This window comes from Pogona vitticeps, chromosome 2 (assembly GCF_051106095.1).
Source record: "Pogona vitticeps strain Pit_001003342236 chromosome 2, PviZW2.1, whole genome shotgun sequence".
NCBI classification, from domain to species: Eukaryota; Metazoa; Chordata; class Lepidosauria; order Squamata; family Agamidae; genus Pogona; species Pogona vitticeps.
This window is the reverse complement of record NC_135784.1, coordinates 270,290,818-270,308,962: the sequence shown is the minus strand read 5'-3', so window position 1 is coordinate 270,308,962 and position 18,145 is coordinate 270,290,818. Positions and strand designations below refer to the sequence as shown.

Here is an 18,145-nt window from a genome sequence, read left to right as displayed (position 1 = left end):
CTTCATGCTCTCATTTGGGATTATAAACTCCCTAGGAATAATATCTGGATGGCACAGGGTTACCTGGGAACAAGTGTCCCGCAGCCCCCTATACTGACGGTCAAGTATTCCTACGTCCACCCCAGCTGTCTCAAACAACTGAGAATCTGTTTTTATCAGCAAGCAGCGCTTTACCTCTATAAGAGGACCATTTTCCTCAGCCTGATCAGCAGAGGTAGCTGTTCCAGACTGAGTAGCCATGGCAACAGGCTCCCTCAGTGACACTGAGCCTTGCTCTTTCTGGACACAGAACACAGCTTTTGGCTTGGTCCCACTAGACTCCTGAGGCACCATTCCTTTTAGCTGCTTTAATATCTCACACTCTGAGATTAGATGACCCTTTCCCTGACAGAAATAACATTTTCTGGTGTATTTTGATTCCCTCTCATCTTGTTTGGGTTTTCCCTCCAAATTCTGAGGGCTTGTTTTCATGCCTGAGGGCTTCCCTTCACCATGGGCCCCTCCCCCTTGCTGGCTTTTCCCTGGTCCCTGAGAGTACTTGCTGTAGGTTTCTTTGGGTTTACCTACAGATTTCCCCTCACCCAAGGGCTTTCTTATTTGGGAGATAAAATCCGCGATCTCTGCGGCTGCTGCCACAGATTTCGGTTTCCTTTCCCTCACCTGGAATTTCAATTCCCCATGCAGGACTGAATAGAACTGTTCCAGGGCTATCAAGTCTTTAAGCTGTTCATAGGTCTCTGTTCCCTCCTGCGACAGCCATTTCTCAAGCAGCCTCACCAATTGGGCCCCCACTTGGGTAAAAGTCTGTTCTGGCTTCTTGGTAAGGGACCTGAATCTTTGTCTCAGCTGCTCTGCATTTATCCCATGTCTTGCAAACACCAGTTTTTTGAACTCTGCGAAATCTTTCATCCGTTCCTCAGGCATCTCGGCATAAACCTCAGCCAGGCTACCACTGATTAAAGACCGCATGATGGTCATCTTCTCAGTTTCCCTCACTGAGAAGTCCACAAACGCTCTTTCCACTAAGGAAAAGAACACCTCAGGACAATCTCCCTTGTGGTACACAGGGAATTTCTTCAGGTCAGCCTTAGACAGTTGGCCTCCCTCAGAATCCCTATTATTATTATTGTTCTGGTTCATCATTTCCAGTTTTCTTAATTCAAACGCCATTCTTTCTTTTTCCAGAGCAATTCTCTCTCTCTCCCTCTCCATTTCCATTCTTTCTCTCTCTCTCTCTAATTCAAATTGCCGCTGTTTCTCTCTTTCCCTTTCCTCCATTTCCCTCACCCTCAGTTCATGCTGTTGGGCTATGAGTATTTTTCTGAGTTCTGGGTCTTGCTCTCCTGTGCTGTCACCTTGCACTGAGCCAAATTCATCCTCAGAACCTTGGTCAATCTGGGGGTCTTTCACTTCACTCATGTCTGCTATCTTGCTTCGAGTCAAGGGCATAATCCCCCCTCAGAACAGGCGGCTTTAAAAAGTCAAGCCTCAAAATAAAACGACCACTTTTTTCCTTCTTGCCTCAGAACCAGCTCTCCTAGAGATTGCTGCTGTTCTTCAGCACTAAATTTGCAACAGTATCGAGTCAGAGCCTACCCCCCTCTGCTGGGCCTCTCAGCTGGCAAGCTAGCTCACTGTTGCTACGCAGTTTTGCCTCAGCGTTTTCCCGCCAAAATCAGGCTGCCTCAGAGCACCTTAATCTAAGTCTCCCCAGTTGGCACGTTCTTCTACTAGTGCACCTCCCCGTGAGGTACACCTAGAAGATTACCTACGCGCCTCAGACTGTCCCTGACTAGACCCCCCTTGCTCTGGGCACACTTGCCAAGGCTTTGCTGGACCACTGGACAACTGGACCAGTCGTATCCCACACGCTGGACACCAATCAATGTGACAAACCCAGACCTACTGGGATCTATCACACAGTTACTAAGCTGCCACCAACCATTCCCTATAATAAGTCACACAGACCAGGGATGGATTTTTAAACAACAAAAGAATAAGGTTTATTTTAAATACAAACAGGGTAAATAAAACAATCAGGTGAATAAAATAAAGTAACGTGGCTTATTCTCACACACACAAGCATACAGTTTGGTTCACCTAGAACCTTTAACTTAAAGCACAGACCCTGAACCCATCAGTTCTGGCTAACCAACAGACCCCTGAACCTTTCAGGTTGGTACTCTGACACACAGTAGTACCCTGTCAGACACACAGACTCCCACAACAGCTTCTTCTTCCCCAGCTGCTGCTTCGTCCCTCCCAGTGTCTCACAGTCTGTCTCAGCATCTCATCAGTGTGTTCTAAACTCTCCACACACACTCCACACATTTATACAGTACAGCCCCTCCTCCTGATGTCCCGCCTTCCACTCCCCATAGGATGGAACTTTCCCTCCAAACCCATGACAGACAGGTAACATCAGTGCTGTATGTAACAGTGACAGCTGAGAAACTACTAAAGAGCAGCTACTGAGCAACAGAAGTTGTGGAAGGTGACACTGGCAGAGGATTTCTCATAGAGGAAAGCAGTGACACTCAAGCCAACTTTTCTTACTATTATGCAGGAGAAGTCTATAGTAGACAACTTTTGAAGATTTATACCTGGAAAATCCTATGATGAGACAACCTTTGTCCAACAAGAAGTTGGACAAAGGTTGTCTCATCATGGATTAGTTTCAGAAGAAATGCCTCTGCATTGAGATGGTGAATGATTCTAGGTTAACAGAGTCACCAGGTGTTTGTGTCTTCAACAATAGTAACCAGGATGTCCCATGATCAGGGATGCTGGAGAATGCAGTCCAAAAATATCTGGAGACCAGTAGACTTGGGAAGTCTAGGTTAAGGATATAATCTGTGCTGCATTTACTGGTGTGTTTGTGTGTCTCTGTGCGCATGCGCACCCATGCACTCTTTCCTACAATGTGTGGGAAAATAAGGCATACTCCTGTGCCTTTAACAACTGCATTCACCTTTGTTTTAAAAAAAGCACATGGAGAAACTTTCCCTCTCCCCATTGTTTATGGGGAATTAAATTCAGGATATGTGGGATGAAGACGTGATGTTGGCAGCTCTGTTTTCAGGCTGGTGGTCTTCCCCTTTGTAGGAACATTATTTGTTCCCATAGGCTTTGTAACAAAAAGCAAACAGGTGCAAAATGCTTAATTCATCTGTCTGAAGATTCCTACCTTTGATGTTTTGGACTACAACCTACAGCATTCGTGACCATTATCTGTGCTGCCTGAGGAGGGCTGATGGGAGTTGAAATCCCAGGTATTTGGAGTGGACCAGGTCAGAGAAAGCAGGTGTGGAACATTTGCAGTTGTAAGCAGGTTGAATCTTGGCCATTCTGGAAGAGGCTTTCCAACTATCTGGTTGTGTGTATATTTTATTTTAGTTCTAGGATGCACTCAGTGCACAATGAAGTCAGCATATAAATTTCTAGCTTCTCTCCCACCTCCATTCCTTATCCTCCAGCATTGTTGTATACAGATAAAATAATCCAGGGGTAGAAATGTGTGCTCTTCCAGATCAGTGGTCCCTAACCTTGGGTAACCCAGGCATTCTTGGACTGCAAATCCCAGACATCTTCACCACTAGCTGTGCTAGTTGGGGTTTCTGGGAGTTGCAGTCCAAGAATATCTGGGTTACCCAATGTTGAGAAGCACTGTTCCAGAGGATGTGTGGAAGTGCAGCACAGCCAGTGACATGGAATGATGAGAGACACAACAATCTGTCTGAAGGATCACATCTTCCCAAGCTCTGAAACAGATACATTCTCATTCGCAGTTTATCTCTCCACAATTATTCGTCCAACCTTCTTCTTCTTCTTCTTCTTCTTCTTCTTCTTCTTCTTCTTCTTCTTCTTCTTCTTCTTCTTCTTCTTCTTCTTCTTCTTCTTCTTCTTCTTCTTCTTCTTCTTCTCCTCCTCCTCCTCCTCCTCCTCCTCCTCCTTCTCCTCCTCCTCCTCCTCCTCCAAAAAGGCAAGGCAACTCAGGGAATCCCTGAGACACAACATCATTTCTTTAATTCAACCAATGTTGTAGTGGTGAATTCAGAAGTGCAGCTGCTCATCATGACAGCCCCCATAGCTAGCCCCCACTTTAGAGAAAGTCCAAAATGCAGGTAACTGGATCAGCCCATATTTATTTAACTTATTTATTTAAAATATTTTTTTATCCTGCCTCTCTTCTTAAAAATAACCCAAGGTGGTTAACAAATAAGGAGCAGTCTCAGGTATTGTAAAGTCAATGGCCCAAATCCTATTGATTATTTAGATTGGTGTAAGTGCAATAATGTTAGATCGTAGCATGCTAGCCACTTGTACAGCTCATTGCACACCAACTCATGGGACTGACATGTGATGAGAAATACGAGCAGTGATTTGTTAACTGGTGTCAATTTGTGTTGCAATGTACATTGCTGCCGTTATTCCAGGGTAAAAAACAAATATGATTTGGGCCAGTGGCCCTTAACTGCCCACTTCAAAACCAAACTATTTTTGAATATAATAGGAATAGCTTGCAACAAAATACTGTTTTAGGGGAAATGCATTTCTCTCCCAGCTACTATGCTGCCCATCTCAGAGGAACTTCACCCCAGATGGGACGCTCCTTTTCTATCCCACGTGTTTCTGGGCAGCTCCGTCTCGCCGAACCAGAAGGCAACATCTCCATTGAATTAGTGAGAGCTGGCTGGACAGCTCCGTGAGTTAGGTATCCAGTTGCAGAGCAGAGGTTAGAAGTTCAGTTCCCCACAGTGCATCACAGAAGACCCAGCCTGTGCGGCCTTCGGCACGCTGTACGGTTCCAGAGCTGCCCCCAGAAGTAGGGAATGCTAAACCACTTCTGAATACTCTCTACCTAGAAAACACCGAAAAGGGCTGCCATAAGTCAGAACTGACTTGACTGCACACAGTTGTTGTTATGAGTGAGATACGGCAGTGGTACTCACCTGATGGTAGAAGGACTAAAGAGTGAGCCTACCCAGTACCACTGGCGAGATGCCAAAGTAGTCTAGTAGAAGTGCTCTCATAATTCATAAAGATTGTGAAGAATTATTAAAAGTATTATTACAGTTCTGCTTCATTATAAGAGTTCATTATTACTGTTGTAATGATGTAATTATTACTACTACTAATAAATAAGAGTATCATTACAGTTTAAAAAGGTAAAGGTTCCCCTTGACAATTAAGTCCAGTCATGTTTGACTCTAGAGGCCAACGCTCATTTCCATTTGTAAGCCGAAGAGGCGGCGTTTGTCCATATACACTTTCCGTGGCCACGGAACGCCGTTATCTTCCCACCAAAGTGGTACCTATTCATCTACCCACATTTGCATGCCTTCGAACTGCTAGGTTGGCAGGAGCTGAAGCTCATCCCATTGTGTGGATTTGAACTGCTGGCCTTTTGATTGACAGCTCAGTGAATGGCTCAGCAGTTTAACCCACAGTGACAGTTAAAGTAATTGCTAATTGTTTGTGTTTACTACTAATGCTTTTTTTTTGGTATTTTTATGTCTTTATAACACATCATAAGAATAAATATAGTAGTAATGGAAACAGATCTACCCGAGTCACCCGACATAGCCAGCAGGGACGGCTGAGGGGATTGACACCGAGGGAGGCCCGGAAGGAGAAAACAAGAAACCGGGCCTTCTCGGCAGTTGCCCCTCGGCTGTGGAACACACTTCCCACTGAAATTCGGCTGGCACCCTCGCTGGGTGTGTTCAAAAATCAACTAAAAACATGGTTATTCAGACAGGCCTTCCCCCCAGTCACCTAAGTTCTTTTCCCCCTTTTTTCTGGTTCTTAATGTTGCCATCTTGGATAATATTAATTATAATAATTGCATTATGTTAGTTATTGTTCTACATTGTTTTAATGTGTTTTAATTTTTGTAAGCCGCCCTGAGTAGACGTTGTCTAGGGGGGTGGGGTAAAAACTGAATAAATAAATAAATAAATAAATAAATAAATAAATAAATAAATAAATAAATAAATAAATAAATAAATAAATAAATAAATAAATAAATAAATAAATATACATATCTGTCTTGAATAAAAGTGTTCGTTTTGCAAGTGTCTGTCACAGCGGGATCCAGGTCCCTTGACAGAATGATCAGCAAAGCAGAGGATACAAAAGGTTGTGAACCAGCAAGTTATAGGATCCACATATTAAAGGTTGATAAAGTTTCTTTTCGTTTATGGCTGTCTGGACAGAGGTGTTTGGGGAGTTGTAGTCCCTCAGAAAGTAACTTTCTAGAGATATAACGACCAATTGACATAATATTATTTGGCAGGTTTATTTATCTACTAAATTAAGAGTGGTGAGCTATCACAAACATGTCCAATATATCAAAAACAATTTCTTCCTCTGAATGTGGGATCCAAGCTGAAGGACAAGGGGATGGTATCAGAAGGATTAAGGAACCATAGAGCCCAACTATACTGACTGTTCCAACTTTTGTTGTACCCGCGGTACCATACATCCTAATGTCCACATGTTGCAGGATTGAAAGAAGTGTCAACAGAGTCAAAGCAGGACAAATGACCTTGTTTTCTGAAGTTTTTTTAACACCACCACTGGGAGCAAATGATGTGTTTTTGTACTGATTTGTTCTGATTTCCTCCTGTGCATAGACTGCTTGTGAGGACCCCTGTACCATCTTGTTGCATGCTGACATGATAATACATATTTCTCTGTGGGTATATTCCACTGGTCAGTCTCCAACCCTCCACAACTTAGTGCTCCTCTCGTTTGGGATGCTGGGTTGCCATATGTTTCTTCTTTCAGAAAACTACTGCCTGCCAGGGACACTAGCAATGTGTGGATGAGCTCAGACAGAAACCTTTGGAAAAGTCCAGTGAAGGGGAAAGTGATCCATAACAACCCAGCAAAGGCTGAAGATGTTCGGTGGACACAGTGGTGGATGTTTGCTGACTCAGGAGAAACTGAGAAGATGTTACCTCCTTAATGTGTCCATGCCATCAATACATGTCAGAGATTATAAACTCACAGAGGCTGAAAGGAACTTGAAAGGGAGGTAGTCCACTCTGTGGCTCAAGGCAGGCTTTGTAAATCCAGCAAAGAATGACCCATCAGCTCCAAAGGTATTCTGTTGAAAGTGATCCCTAATATATGGTATGCTTCTCTGAAATTTCCACCCATTTGTTCTAGTCCTGCTGCATACATTTGTTCAGATACATGAAGATTCTACCGTCTCTAGCCTTCTGCATGTCATTTCCAGACTAAACGTACCCAGATCTTTCACCCTTTCCTCACAGGTTTTGGTTTCCAAACACCTCATCATTTCCAGATACGCTCTAATTAGTCAAAGTTCTTCCTAAAATCCGGCACCCTAAATTGGATACAGAACTCCAAATGTAGACTGATCAATGTAGAACAGAGCAGAACTCTTGTTTGGTATGATCTGGACACAACGCTTTTATGCTTATGTGGCCTAGGAGAGGGTTAGCTGTCTTACTTGCTACATCCCATTGCTGGCTTAGGTCCTGCTTCTGCTGCACCAACACACCTAAGGTGCATTCCATATGTACTGCTGCCAAGATGGCTTTCCTTCATTAAAACACCCTCAGGAGGCAGAAAGAAATAGATACCACCTCGAACTCCTTGGAGGACAGATGGGATATAAATGTAAATGACAACATAAATAAATCTGCCTTCTTGAAGAAAAAGGAAAGGTATGCAAACTAAATGCATTTGCTGGTCTCTAGGATACCGGCTTATGCTTGCTATCTTTCACACTTGCCCCCCAAAAACAGCCCTGACAATTGTATTTGGGTGAGAAGTGGTGAACTGATGAAAAAAGGGAGTCCATGTATGGGATTTCCCCTTGTGTAGTGTCACTCGTCAGGTGGCAAGGTATTCAATCCTACAGAAGCTGTTTTGGCACATGTGGTATAAAACCCCACAAGAACCTCTGCCTATTTAATGACTCATCAACAATATAGTTATCCCAGGTACCTGTCTGAGGTGGACATCTCACTTCACCTGATGACATTGCTGCCGTGCCCATTCACACTGAGTCAGAGAGCTATGGACCATTAGAATGAAACTTATGCTTGACATGTTCCAAAGACTCTGGCAAGACTAACCCTGTAGCATTTCTGGAGGTGGTACACATTTTAATTTGGAGATATTTGAAGAGCATGCTGTGCATGAAGGCTTCAGTGGGATATATTCAGGAGGGATTGGATGCTAGCGCTGTGGACAGTGGAGGTGCTTTTGAGAGCAGAGAAGCAAGTAGAGCTCTCAGGGAGTGCTAGAGATGAGAGAGCCCATAAGGATAATGCATGTGCTGAACAGGAGCAGATGTCAATAGAGACAGCTTGGCTGGCTGTTTGGATGCCAAATCTGTAGCATGAATCACTGGGGCACACTTGTCAGACAGTCTGTTTGTGAAGTTCGGCTGCATCTGGTTTGATTGTTTGTTAGGGAGCGGTGACATTTTGCTGCAGGCACTGTTTACTGAAAAAGAAAAAATACTGCCAAGAATAGGAGCTATGGTTCATCCCCCTCCTTCTTTTCAGTAAAACCAGGTTGCTAAGAAAAGAGGGTTTTTTTAACAATCTTCACAAAAGGAACCGAAATGACTTTCTTATGGAAGGAGAATCATGTTTTTTTAGAAGGAGATGCTGATAGCTAATGAGCAAACCAGCATACAATGCAGTGAAACCAAAATACTTGGATCAAAACTATCCTAATCCCATCCATTTCCACTGTGATTCAATTTGTGCCTTGAATCATTGTTTTGTACATTATATTGGTCTAAATTCTGTTGCCAAAAGTATAAAATCACATTAGAGTAGGCCTAACTTACGTCAGCATAGTAAGTCACAGTTAGAGTAGTCTTATTTGAATCAATGAAACATATGGAAGAGGGGACTCACTAAATCCCTGTTAATTCAATGGACCTGCTCTAGTATGATTTGTTTATTTTACTTATTTTACCCCACCTTTCTTCTTAAATAAGGACCCAAGGCAGCTTACATCACTAAAAGACAGTATGTAAAGCTAACAAGAGTGAGTATATACTGTAGTACTTAAGGATCAAACAAATGCCACAGGAAAAAAAATGGTAAACAAAGGCAATACCAAAACACATCCAAAGCAGTCAAGTACAACAATCCATAAAAACAAATTAAACAAAACAAACTAAAAAAACTCAGTAGTCAGTCATTAAGGGAAAGTTTGTCTGAAGAGAAAGGTATTTGCCTGCTAGAGGACAGCAATGATGGGGCCAGTCTGAGCCCCTGTGGGAGGGAGTTCCAGGCTATGGGAGCTGCCACAGAGAAGGTTGCTAAGCAACAGGATTTTGGCCTCTGTGTGTGGGGGGGGGCAGGGAAGGGTAGATTTCAGATTTTCAGGCTTTCAGGATAGACTTTTTCATTATACTAGACATTTGAAATCCAGAGAGTGGAAAAGTTACTTTTTTGGGTTATCGCTTTTCAGGATCCTACAGTCAGAAAATCAAGTCTGTATGCAAGCTGAGGGATTGTGGGAGTCGTAGGTCAGAAAGATAACTTTCCTAAGCTTTGCTGAGATTTACCAATCGAAGATTTATATTTAAGGCTGTTTTTTTTAAAAAAAACTGTAAGCACTGGGATTAGTTTCAACACTAGAACAATGTCATTTCGTATTCTTACAGATGTTTATACATGAAAGAATGAAGACAGATGTGTCCTTTGGTTGCTGCTGGCATTACATAGGATCATGTGACTATTGTCTAATTCTATTAATATCAAAATATTTGCAACTCCAATAAGTAGCCAGACTTGTCCAAGTGCGCCCACTCATTTCATTGTTTAGCCGTTAAGTTGTGTCCGACTCTTCATGACCCCATGGACCAAAGCATGCCAGGCCCTCCTGTCTTCCACTGCCTCTCGGAGTTGGGTCAAATTCATGCTGGTAGCTTTGACTGTCCAACCATCTCATCCTCTGTCGTCCCATTCTCCTCTTGCCTTCACACTTTCCCAACATCAGAGTCTTTTCCAGGGAGATTTCTCTTTTCATGAGATGGCCAAAGTATTGAAGCCTCAGCTTCAGTATCTGTCCTTCCAGTGAGCACTCAAGGTTGATTTCCTTCAAAATGGATAAGTTTGATCTCCTTGCAGTCTAGAGGACTCTCATGAGTCTCCTCCAGCACCACAATACAAAAGCATCAGTTCTTTGGTGGTCAGCCTTCTTTATGGTCCAGCTCTCACTTCCATACAACACTACTGGAAAAAACCATAGCTTTGACTATGTGGTCCTTTGTTGGCAAAGTGATGTCTCTGCCTTTTAAGATGCTGTCTAGGCTCACTCACCACCTATCCCAAATTAAAATGATGCACATTTGAAATCCACTGATTCTGGAGTATACATAGGCACTCACTTCAAGGCAGCAGGGATGTGGTTTTGCAAATAAAGACCAGCAGCAGTTCTTAAAACATATATAAAGAAGTAGGAAATGAGAGAGAAAAATAATGCCTACTTCTACTGTGTCCTATGTAGTCACAATCCATACAAGGGAGTCAGCTATTCATCCCATATTCACACACACACTCAGTCTTAACGGGGAATCAGTGTAGCTACGTAAAAGAAAAGGCAAGAAAAGGCAAATTCTAGAACACAGCAAAGCTAGGTGCCACCCTCCCCTTGTCACGCCTAGATTCATAACAGTTGCTGCCAGGTGGATGGGGAAGGAGTAGAGTCTGGTGAGGTTGAGATGATTCCTCCGCAGGGCTCAGCCACTGGAGTTCCCAGGACAGATTTTGCCTTTATTTGGAATTCCATTTGCCAACCTCCTTCTGCTTTGGCACTTCCTTCTTTTGTTAGAGCAAGTGGGCCAAATATTTTTGTTCGAGTGTCAGTAAATGTCAGTATTTTTAATCCCGAAAACACCGAGGAAAATTTCAGGGATTTTTAGGAGTGCCACTACCAACTTGTGTATAACTGGGATTTTCCTGAACCACCTCATATCTACTCCAGTAATATATAATAATCTCTGCTTTGATCTGCTTTGACCCCTCTTCCCTTAAGCTGGTAGGTAAAGGTAAAGGCTCCCCTTGACAATTTGTCCAGTCATGTCCGACTCTAGGGGGTGATGCTCATCCCCGTTTCCAAGCCGTAGAGCCAACATTTTGTCCATAGACAGTGGCCAGTGCGACTAGACACGGAATGCTGTTACCTTCCCACCATGGTGGTACCTATTTATCTTCTTGCATTTTACATGCTTTCAAACTGCTAGGTTGGCAGGAGCTGGGACAAGCAACGGGAGCTCACTCCGTCATGTGGGTTTGAACTGCTGATCTTTCGACCTTGCAGCCCAGAGGCTTTGCAGTTTAACCCACATGTAGTGTAAAGTCCTTGTGAGTCAGAAACCCTTGTTGAACTGCATCAGCTCACCCAGAGGTCTACCAGTCACAGCATGGGAAATGTTAGGTTTTGGGCTACAATTCCCAGAAGCTCCTAAGCAATAGGGCCCACCTCTGTGCTGCTTGGGGGATTCTGGGAGCTCCCATTCAATGCCACATTTCAAAGCTTTACATTGAAATAGTGCACGGTAGCTGTTTGATTGAAAATATTTCAACCTCTTGTCTGTGTCTGTGTTGGCCTGCATATGCGTACATACAGATACCTGCTTTAATTTTCACCTTCGTTTCCTACAGCATTTTAGTTTTTGTGGAGCCTTAAATAAAGCTGGGATAAAGGGGAACATTTTCACATTAGTTTAAAGAAGCGCATCGCTTCTAAATTAAGATGAAACAAAGTACATGAGGACAGGAAGGGCCTTACAATTTGGTATACTCAGGCAGCAGGTTTGGGAAGCAACCATTGTTACTTCTTTGCTCTGCTTTCTCTGTTGTTAATGCCAGAGGTGGGGAGGGTTCTTCTTGAGATTTTTTTGCCTAATGCTCCTAAATGGCTGTTATTTGGCTGTTATTTGCCTTGATTTGGGTCATTTGTGGGGCTATCACTGTTTTGCCACAAACTACCAAATGACTTTGGCTAGCCTGGCATGTATTAAACATTGTTTGCTCAGAGGAAGGGGGAGGCCACATTAGCAAAAAAAAAAAAAAAAAGTGGTAAATACTATGGGTTTGGGACAGGTTGATTTGCATTTTTCCAGTGATCCCACAATGCAACAAGAACGGCAAATCGGACTGGATTCCACACTTTCCAATTCATAGTTTTTCGTCTCCACCAGGGAGGCTTTTTTAAAAAGACAAATCCTTTGGCATCGCTTCAGGCATCTGGTGGTCATTTGGACTGATGCAGAAAGAGAGCATGAGCTGCAGGAAGATGAGCACATGCACACACAGGTCAGTGCCAGCACACACTCTCTCCAGCAAAGCCTCTCTCCCATGACTCTCCTCTTTTTTCAAAGTTTCTCTTCTGTAGACAAAATTCCTGTTTAGATTATGATGGTTATGCAAAAATACCAGGCACACTTGATCAAAACCAGTTAAATATTGGCACAGTGTATATGCCATTCCTAATATTGCCATTTTTTTGTAGCTCTGATGGTCTGATTTCTGAGGTCCGCTACTGCTTATAATGTACTATGTGAAATTTCTGGATATTGTTCCCAAAACCCTTATGACTATAGGATCACTGAAGTGTGTTTCATCCACAAACAAGATGTTTTGATTGTCAGATCTCTGTATTTTGTTAGTTTTTCCTGTTCTTTGCTTTCAACTCTGACATCCCCTGGAATTGCAATGTCATTTATCCAGACATTATTTGTTCTATCACTACTGCATCTTGTGTTTTACACTCAAGGTGTCTGTCCATTTGGATTGAGAAATCCCACAAGATCTTGACTTCCTCATTTTCTGACACCTTATCTACCTTATGTTCCCACGGGTTGTTAGAAGCTGGCAAGTTATATTTTTTTTGCACAACGTCCACTGCATTAATTTTGTCACCCCATCATGTCTAATTATGTCTAATCAAGTCAATCAAAATTATAAAAACATTGCTTATATAACAGACATAAGTTTTAACCAAAAAATCTAAGTACCTGTTAAATATCAGCACAGTATGTATGCTGGTCCTAGTATTACTTTTATGTAGCTCTATGATGACGACAATGATTTTAACAGCATTAAGAATGGAGAGCAAAGTTCCATGTCAGGAAATAACAATAGAGGAAAATGAAAGTGGAAGGAGCCATCACTCCTTGTTAATACGATTTTTTGAATAGCGCCACCTGCCAGGCTGTAAATAGAACTGCAGTTCTATTTCTATCTAAATTGAACAGACCCAAATTTTCCAGTGTCTTCACACTGAGTGAATGCAAGTGAATTCACATTTCTGTTGCAGTGTAGTCACACCCTAACTTTGCTTGTGTGTTCTCATTCACATTTATAGTCCTCCTTTGTAGAACAGATGTCTGAATGAGGTAATGAATATTTTTCAGCAAAGCGAAACAAGAGAAATGAACATAGAATTAAGCCATCAACTAGTGACAAAAAGAGCAGTCCTCATAAACAAGCCCATCAAAGGAAAATTAACTTTAAAATGCCCTTTAAAATAATGCAAGGAAACCTGGGCATTGAGGGAGTCAACAGAGCCCCTCTTTTCCACAGAGTTTAATGTGATTGACATTTACTCCCTAAGAAATGTGCTTAGGATCACAATCTCAGACTTCTTTGAAAACTGTGAACAAAGATAATCACCCAGTCAAACCTTGCCATTGTCTTTTGGCATTCAGTCGTGCATGCATAACCACAACGCCAAACCCTTCAACATCTCCTTATCGGTGCCACACAAATATGGAATGAGCTGCCTTCAGATACGGCAAAAGGATTATTTAAAATGGTGGAGGTGTAGCTGCAGCAGCTGTGTGAACGCCATCATTGTTCTGCCTCACGGGAGCTGAACCCGAGGGGGGAGAGGGCAGGATGGGCTTTATCGAGACGATTACCAACCTCAAATTTTCTCCAGCAAATCTATCAAAACAGAAAGGTTATTAATGTAACTGCACACTGAGAAAAGCACACGATTATATTCAAAGCTGGCATGGCATTGTGACAGTGTGAAACTTGGGAAGTGGAGATAATACAAACAGTGGAATAATGTCATAACATACATCCGAGCCTTCCCCCATACTGACAGGTAAGCTACTCCGGGAAAAGAAAAGGAGTTCTCATTGCCTCTTTCAATGCTTAGAAAGGTTGTCAGAGAAGGAACCAGTCTGAAAGAAGCTCTTGCCAAGACAATGTGTTGATGTCATTAGACATTCTTGAAATACATGACAGCCCCCATAGCCATACCTTTAAAGGGAGTCAAAAAAGGCAGGCAGCTGCACTGATTAATATCAATGGATCGCACCTTTACCAGGAACAGGCCTTTTGTATGGCTAACGAATCTTGCCTGTTTGTGACCAAATCACTCCAAAATATTTGAGATAGCTTACAGAAATACATTGTTCCTGGGAAATAACAATATTGTTCCCAGTGAACATGGAAGCCTCTCTCTGTGTATGTGTATGATAGGAGCATCTCCACTAATCAGAAAGTCCCAGTGCATGAACCCTGACATCTTGGCCACCACTGCACTGCTTTTTGAAAGTTGTGGCTAGGTAAGTGGGACTTGCAACAACGTGTTGCAATGCATCCTCACTTCCAGAGCTTGGACAGTGTTAATTTTGGAGACTATCATCGCCCAAATTTCCTGTGCTGGATGAGAGATTCTGGTAGTCCAAAACTTTAATTTTGTCCAGATTCTGCTTTTCTCCAAAAGAAAGGAGGCAAACACAAGGTGGAGGAACAACAGAGGAGGTGCACCATCTTCACTCATATTTGTTGCCTTGAGATATCTGAAGTTTCCATGTTGTACTCTGGCAAGCCTTGAAGGCAGTCACAGAGACCCAGGAGTTCCAGACTATATACGTATTTATATACTGTACAAGCAGTGGATCAGGGAATGGCTACAGTATGGACATAGTTTAATGGATCCTTCAAAATCTGTGGACTCCTGTGGATATCAAGCTTTGCCGATTGCTACCAATGACCATAGCTGGGGAAAAGAGAGAAGGTCACAGAGGATCAATAAGGGCAGACAGACAAAGAAGAGTGATAGAGCGAGCTGCATAATACAATACCACTTCTTAATTTTGCTTCTTGGCCATCAGCTGTCATGTCCTTTAATAATAATGACCTTTGAACTGAAGAGCTGGAAGGGACCCTATGGATCATCGAGTCCAGCCCCTCTCAAGAAGGCACAGTAGGGAACTGAATTTCCAATCTCTGGCTCCGCAGTCAGATGCCTAAATGACTGAGCTATCCAGCAATGTGCTATATAGCTTGATGCCGCTTCTAACCATGAGGATCACAATTCCAGAAACATTACTTTTCCAGATTATGATGCTCAGATTCGTCTACGATCGCTTTACAATGTTTTAAATGGGGTTTTTTCACTTTGCGATTCTCGCAAAACAATGATTTTTGGCCAGCTGATCTGTGGTTTCAAAATGGCCGCTGGGTAATAAAAAATGGCTCCTCGCTCTTTTCTGGGACGGATTCCTCGCTGCACGGGCAGTGAAAATGGCCACCCTATGGAGGATCTTTGCTTGACGGTGAGTTTCAAGCCCATAGGAACGCATTAATCAGGTTTTAATGCGTTTCTATGGGCTTTTTTTATTTCGCATTACAACATTTTCATTCTACAGCAATTTAATTCCTCAGAATGAATACTGTAAGTCTTTTGTGTGCTTGTGGACAAAGATGGGAAAAATAACTTTTTGGGCTCACAGTTCCTGAAACCTCACAGCCAGTATTTATGTGGTCATAGCTATAGTCCAAAAAAGTAATGTTTCCAACCTCTAGATGAGGAGGACAAGCATACTGACTGCAATTTTCTTACCTAGTTATGCTGGTATAGCACAAACAGTGCAAAATGTGCACCAAGTTAAGAAATCACTATAGACTATATTGGTTGCATATTAAGTTGTAGAACTCCATGTGCACTGTTATTACCTATAGTGACTTCTTAACTTTGGGGAATTCACTTCCATCAGTTATGCCATTTGTGTAGCTATGTTTTACTATAAATACTTTTATTGGAAGCTGCCCAGAGTGGTCGACCAGACCAGATGGGCGGGATATAAATAAATAAATAAATAAATAAATAAATAAATAAATAAATAAATAAATAAATAAACAAACAAACAAACAAACAAACAAACAAACAAACACATACATACATACATACATACATACATACATACATACATACATACATACATACATACACAAGAGGATTTTGACCACTGAGTTGTAATTCTGAAAAGTAAAATTTTCCATTTCTGGTTATGGAATAGATTTCCCAGAGGGAGTTTCTTGGTACTATCCTTGTGGCCTTTGGAACACTCTTTGCTGTTCACCAATGTTTGTCAAGTAATCCACGTAAAGGTAGCTCTGCACGAGGAGCTCTTATCTTCAATGTGATGAATAACCTATACATTGATACCTTTGTCACTGCTCTCTTAAGTGGAATCTAAAACTTAATTTTGTCTCCCTGGCTGGAATCATGGGCTTCATAACTATCACTGCGTTTGGACTTTCTGCTTTAGCTCCAAGTTTTATAGCATCTTTATCTGATGATGTTGGAAAAACAAAACACTTGTATTATTCATAACTTTTTAGTTATCCAGTAAAGGCACTGTTGAAAGCAGGATTTTATTTTGGGACCATGCATTTTGAACTGTGTGTTCTAAGTCTGGGATTCTGTAACATTTTGTTTTCTTCTCTTTTGGACCTATGGTGTCTTTCATTATATGGCATGATGTTTTCTTTCATGCTGGAATTGTTTTTAAGATTGTTTACTGTAAGCCACTGACTGTTACGGGGCAGCACACAAGAGTTGTAAACATCTATGCACATCCATACAAATAAGGAACAGCTTTTTATATATGATTCTGACTTAGCCAGCAGATTCCATGAGACAAGGCCAAGTTCAATTTTCTTACAGCCTGGGAGAAAGCAAATGCTTTTGTAATATCAGGTTGAAGGATGGGCAACAGGTAACCATAAATTTGTTGCTATCGATACCACAACCCAGTTTAGCCTCACCACTAGGTATGCCAGCAAGGGCTGTTGAGTGATGTAGCTGAACATCTGGAGGGACACATTTTCCCCACTGTTTACAGGCCTTCTTGTGCCAGTCAGTACCAATGATGTTCATATAAATACAGACCTTTCTAGTCATTTGGAAAGCAGATACTTCCAGATTGCCACAGTTTGGTGTAGGCTGGATGGGATTTTCAATAGAAGTAAATCTACACATGCCTAGAAGCCTGATTGATTCCCATACTAAAGCTTGCATATTTGAAGCATTTTTTTTAATGCCGCATCCCTGCTAATTTCTTCCTGGTTTAATTTGTGTAAATCCTTTTACACAAAAGCTCTGCTTTTTATTAATATAAGTTAATACCTATAGGTACTGAGATGAATTCATAGATAGATATTTCAGACCAAGATGATTAATTCAGAAGACTCTCTCTGGCTTCCTTCCTTCTCCCCAGCCCTCTGGTCTCTTCTACCAACCATATGCAGCCCCTAAAAAAAGATCCAGAATGAGTCAAAGATACTCGTAACATAAATCAACCTCTGCTTCCATTCTAATGTCATATGACAAATAAGATGCAAACTTTAGCCTAGCTCTCTGGCCCGAAATCAAAGGTAAGGCAAAGTGGTTGAGGAAGTGGGGGCATAATTAGGGTGAGGTAACTGGCTTTGCCCCACAGCAACACATTTAGAGAAAGAATCCTTTCCCTAAACTTCCTAAGATTAGTTAACAGCTTGGTCTACTGCCATGTGGCCAGTAAACCAAGCCACCAAGAAGAACAGAGGAAAGGTGGTCAGTATGTATCAATCTCTGAGGCAGTGGAGGACATGTCTACCCAGAGCCCAGTTAGCTAGGTCTCTGACTCAAACATTTACCAGACAGAGGTCAGGTTTACCTGGATCACGGGGGCAGATCAGGCCTCTATGATGCTCTCTCTCTCTCTCTCTCTCTCTCTCTCTCTCTCTCTGGTTCTATAGCTTGAACACTGTTGCTGATCTCCTGCAAAGGAAAGGAGATGCTAGCAAGGTGTTCAGTGCAGCTCTAGTGGATGTATCCTCCATCTTCCTCTTGT

The 18,145-nt window shown here is 42.2% G+C and overlaps 1 long non-coding RNA gene across 1 annotated transcript in view; it reads left to right on the top strand.

Annotated features, from left to right (window-relative positions):
• Window positions 1-18,145, top strand: part of LOC144587045 (uncharacterized) — a 59,366-nt gene that overhangs the window by 28,433 nt on the left and 12,788 nt on the right. The gene's annotated exons all lie outside the window — the stretch shown is intronic.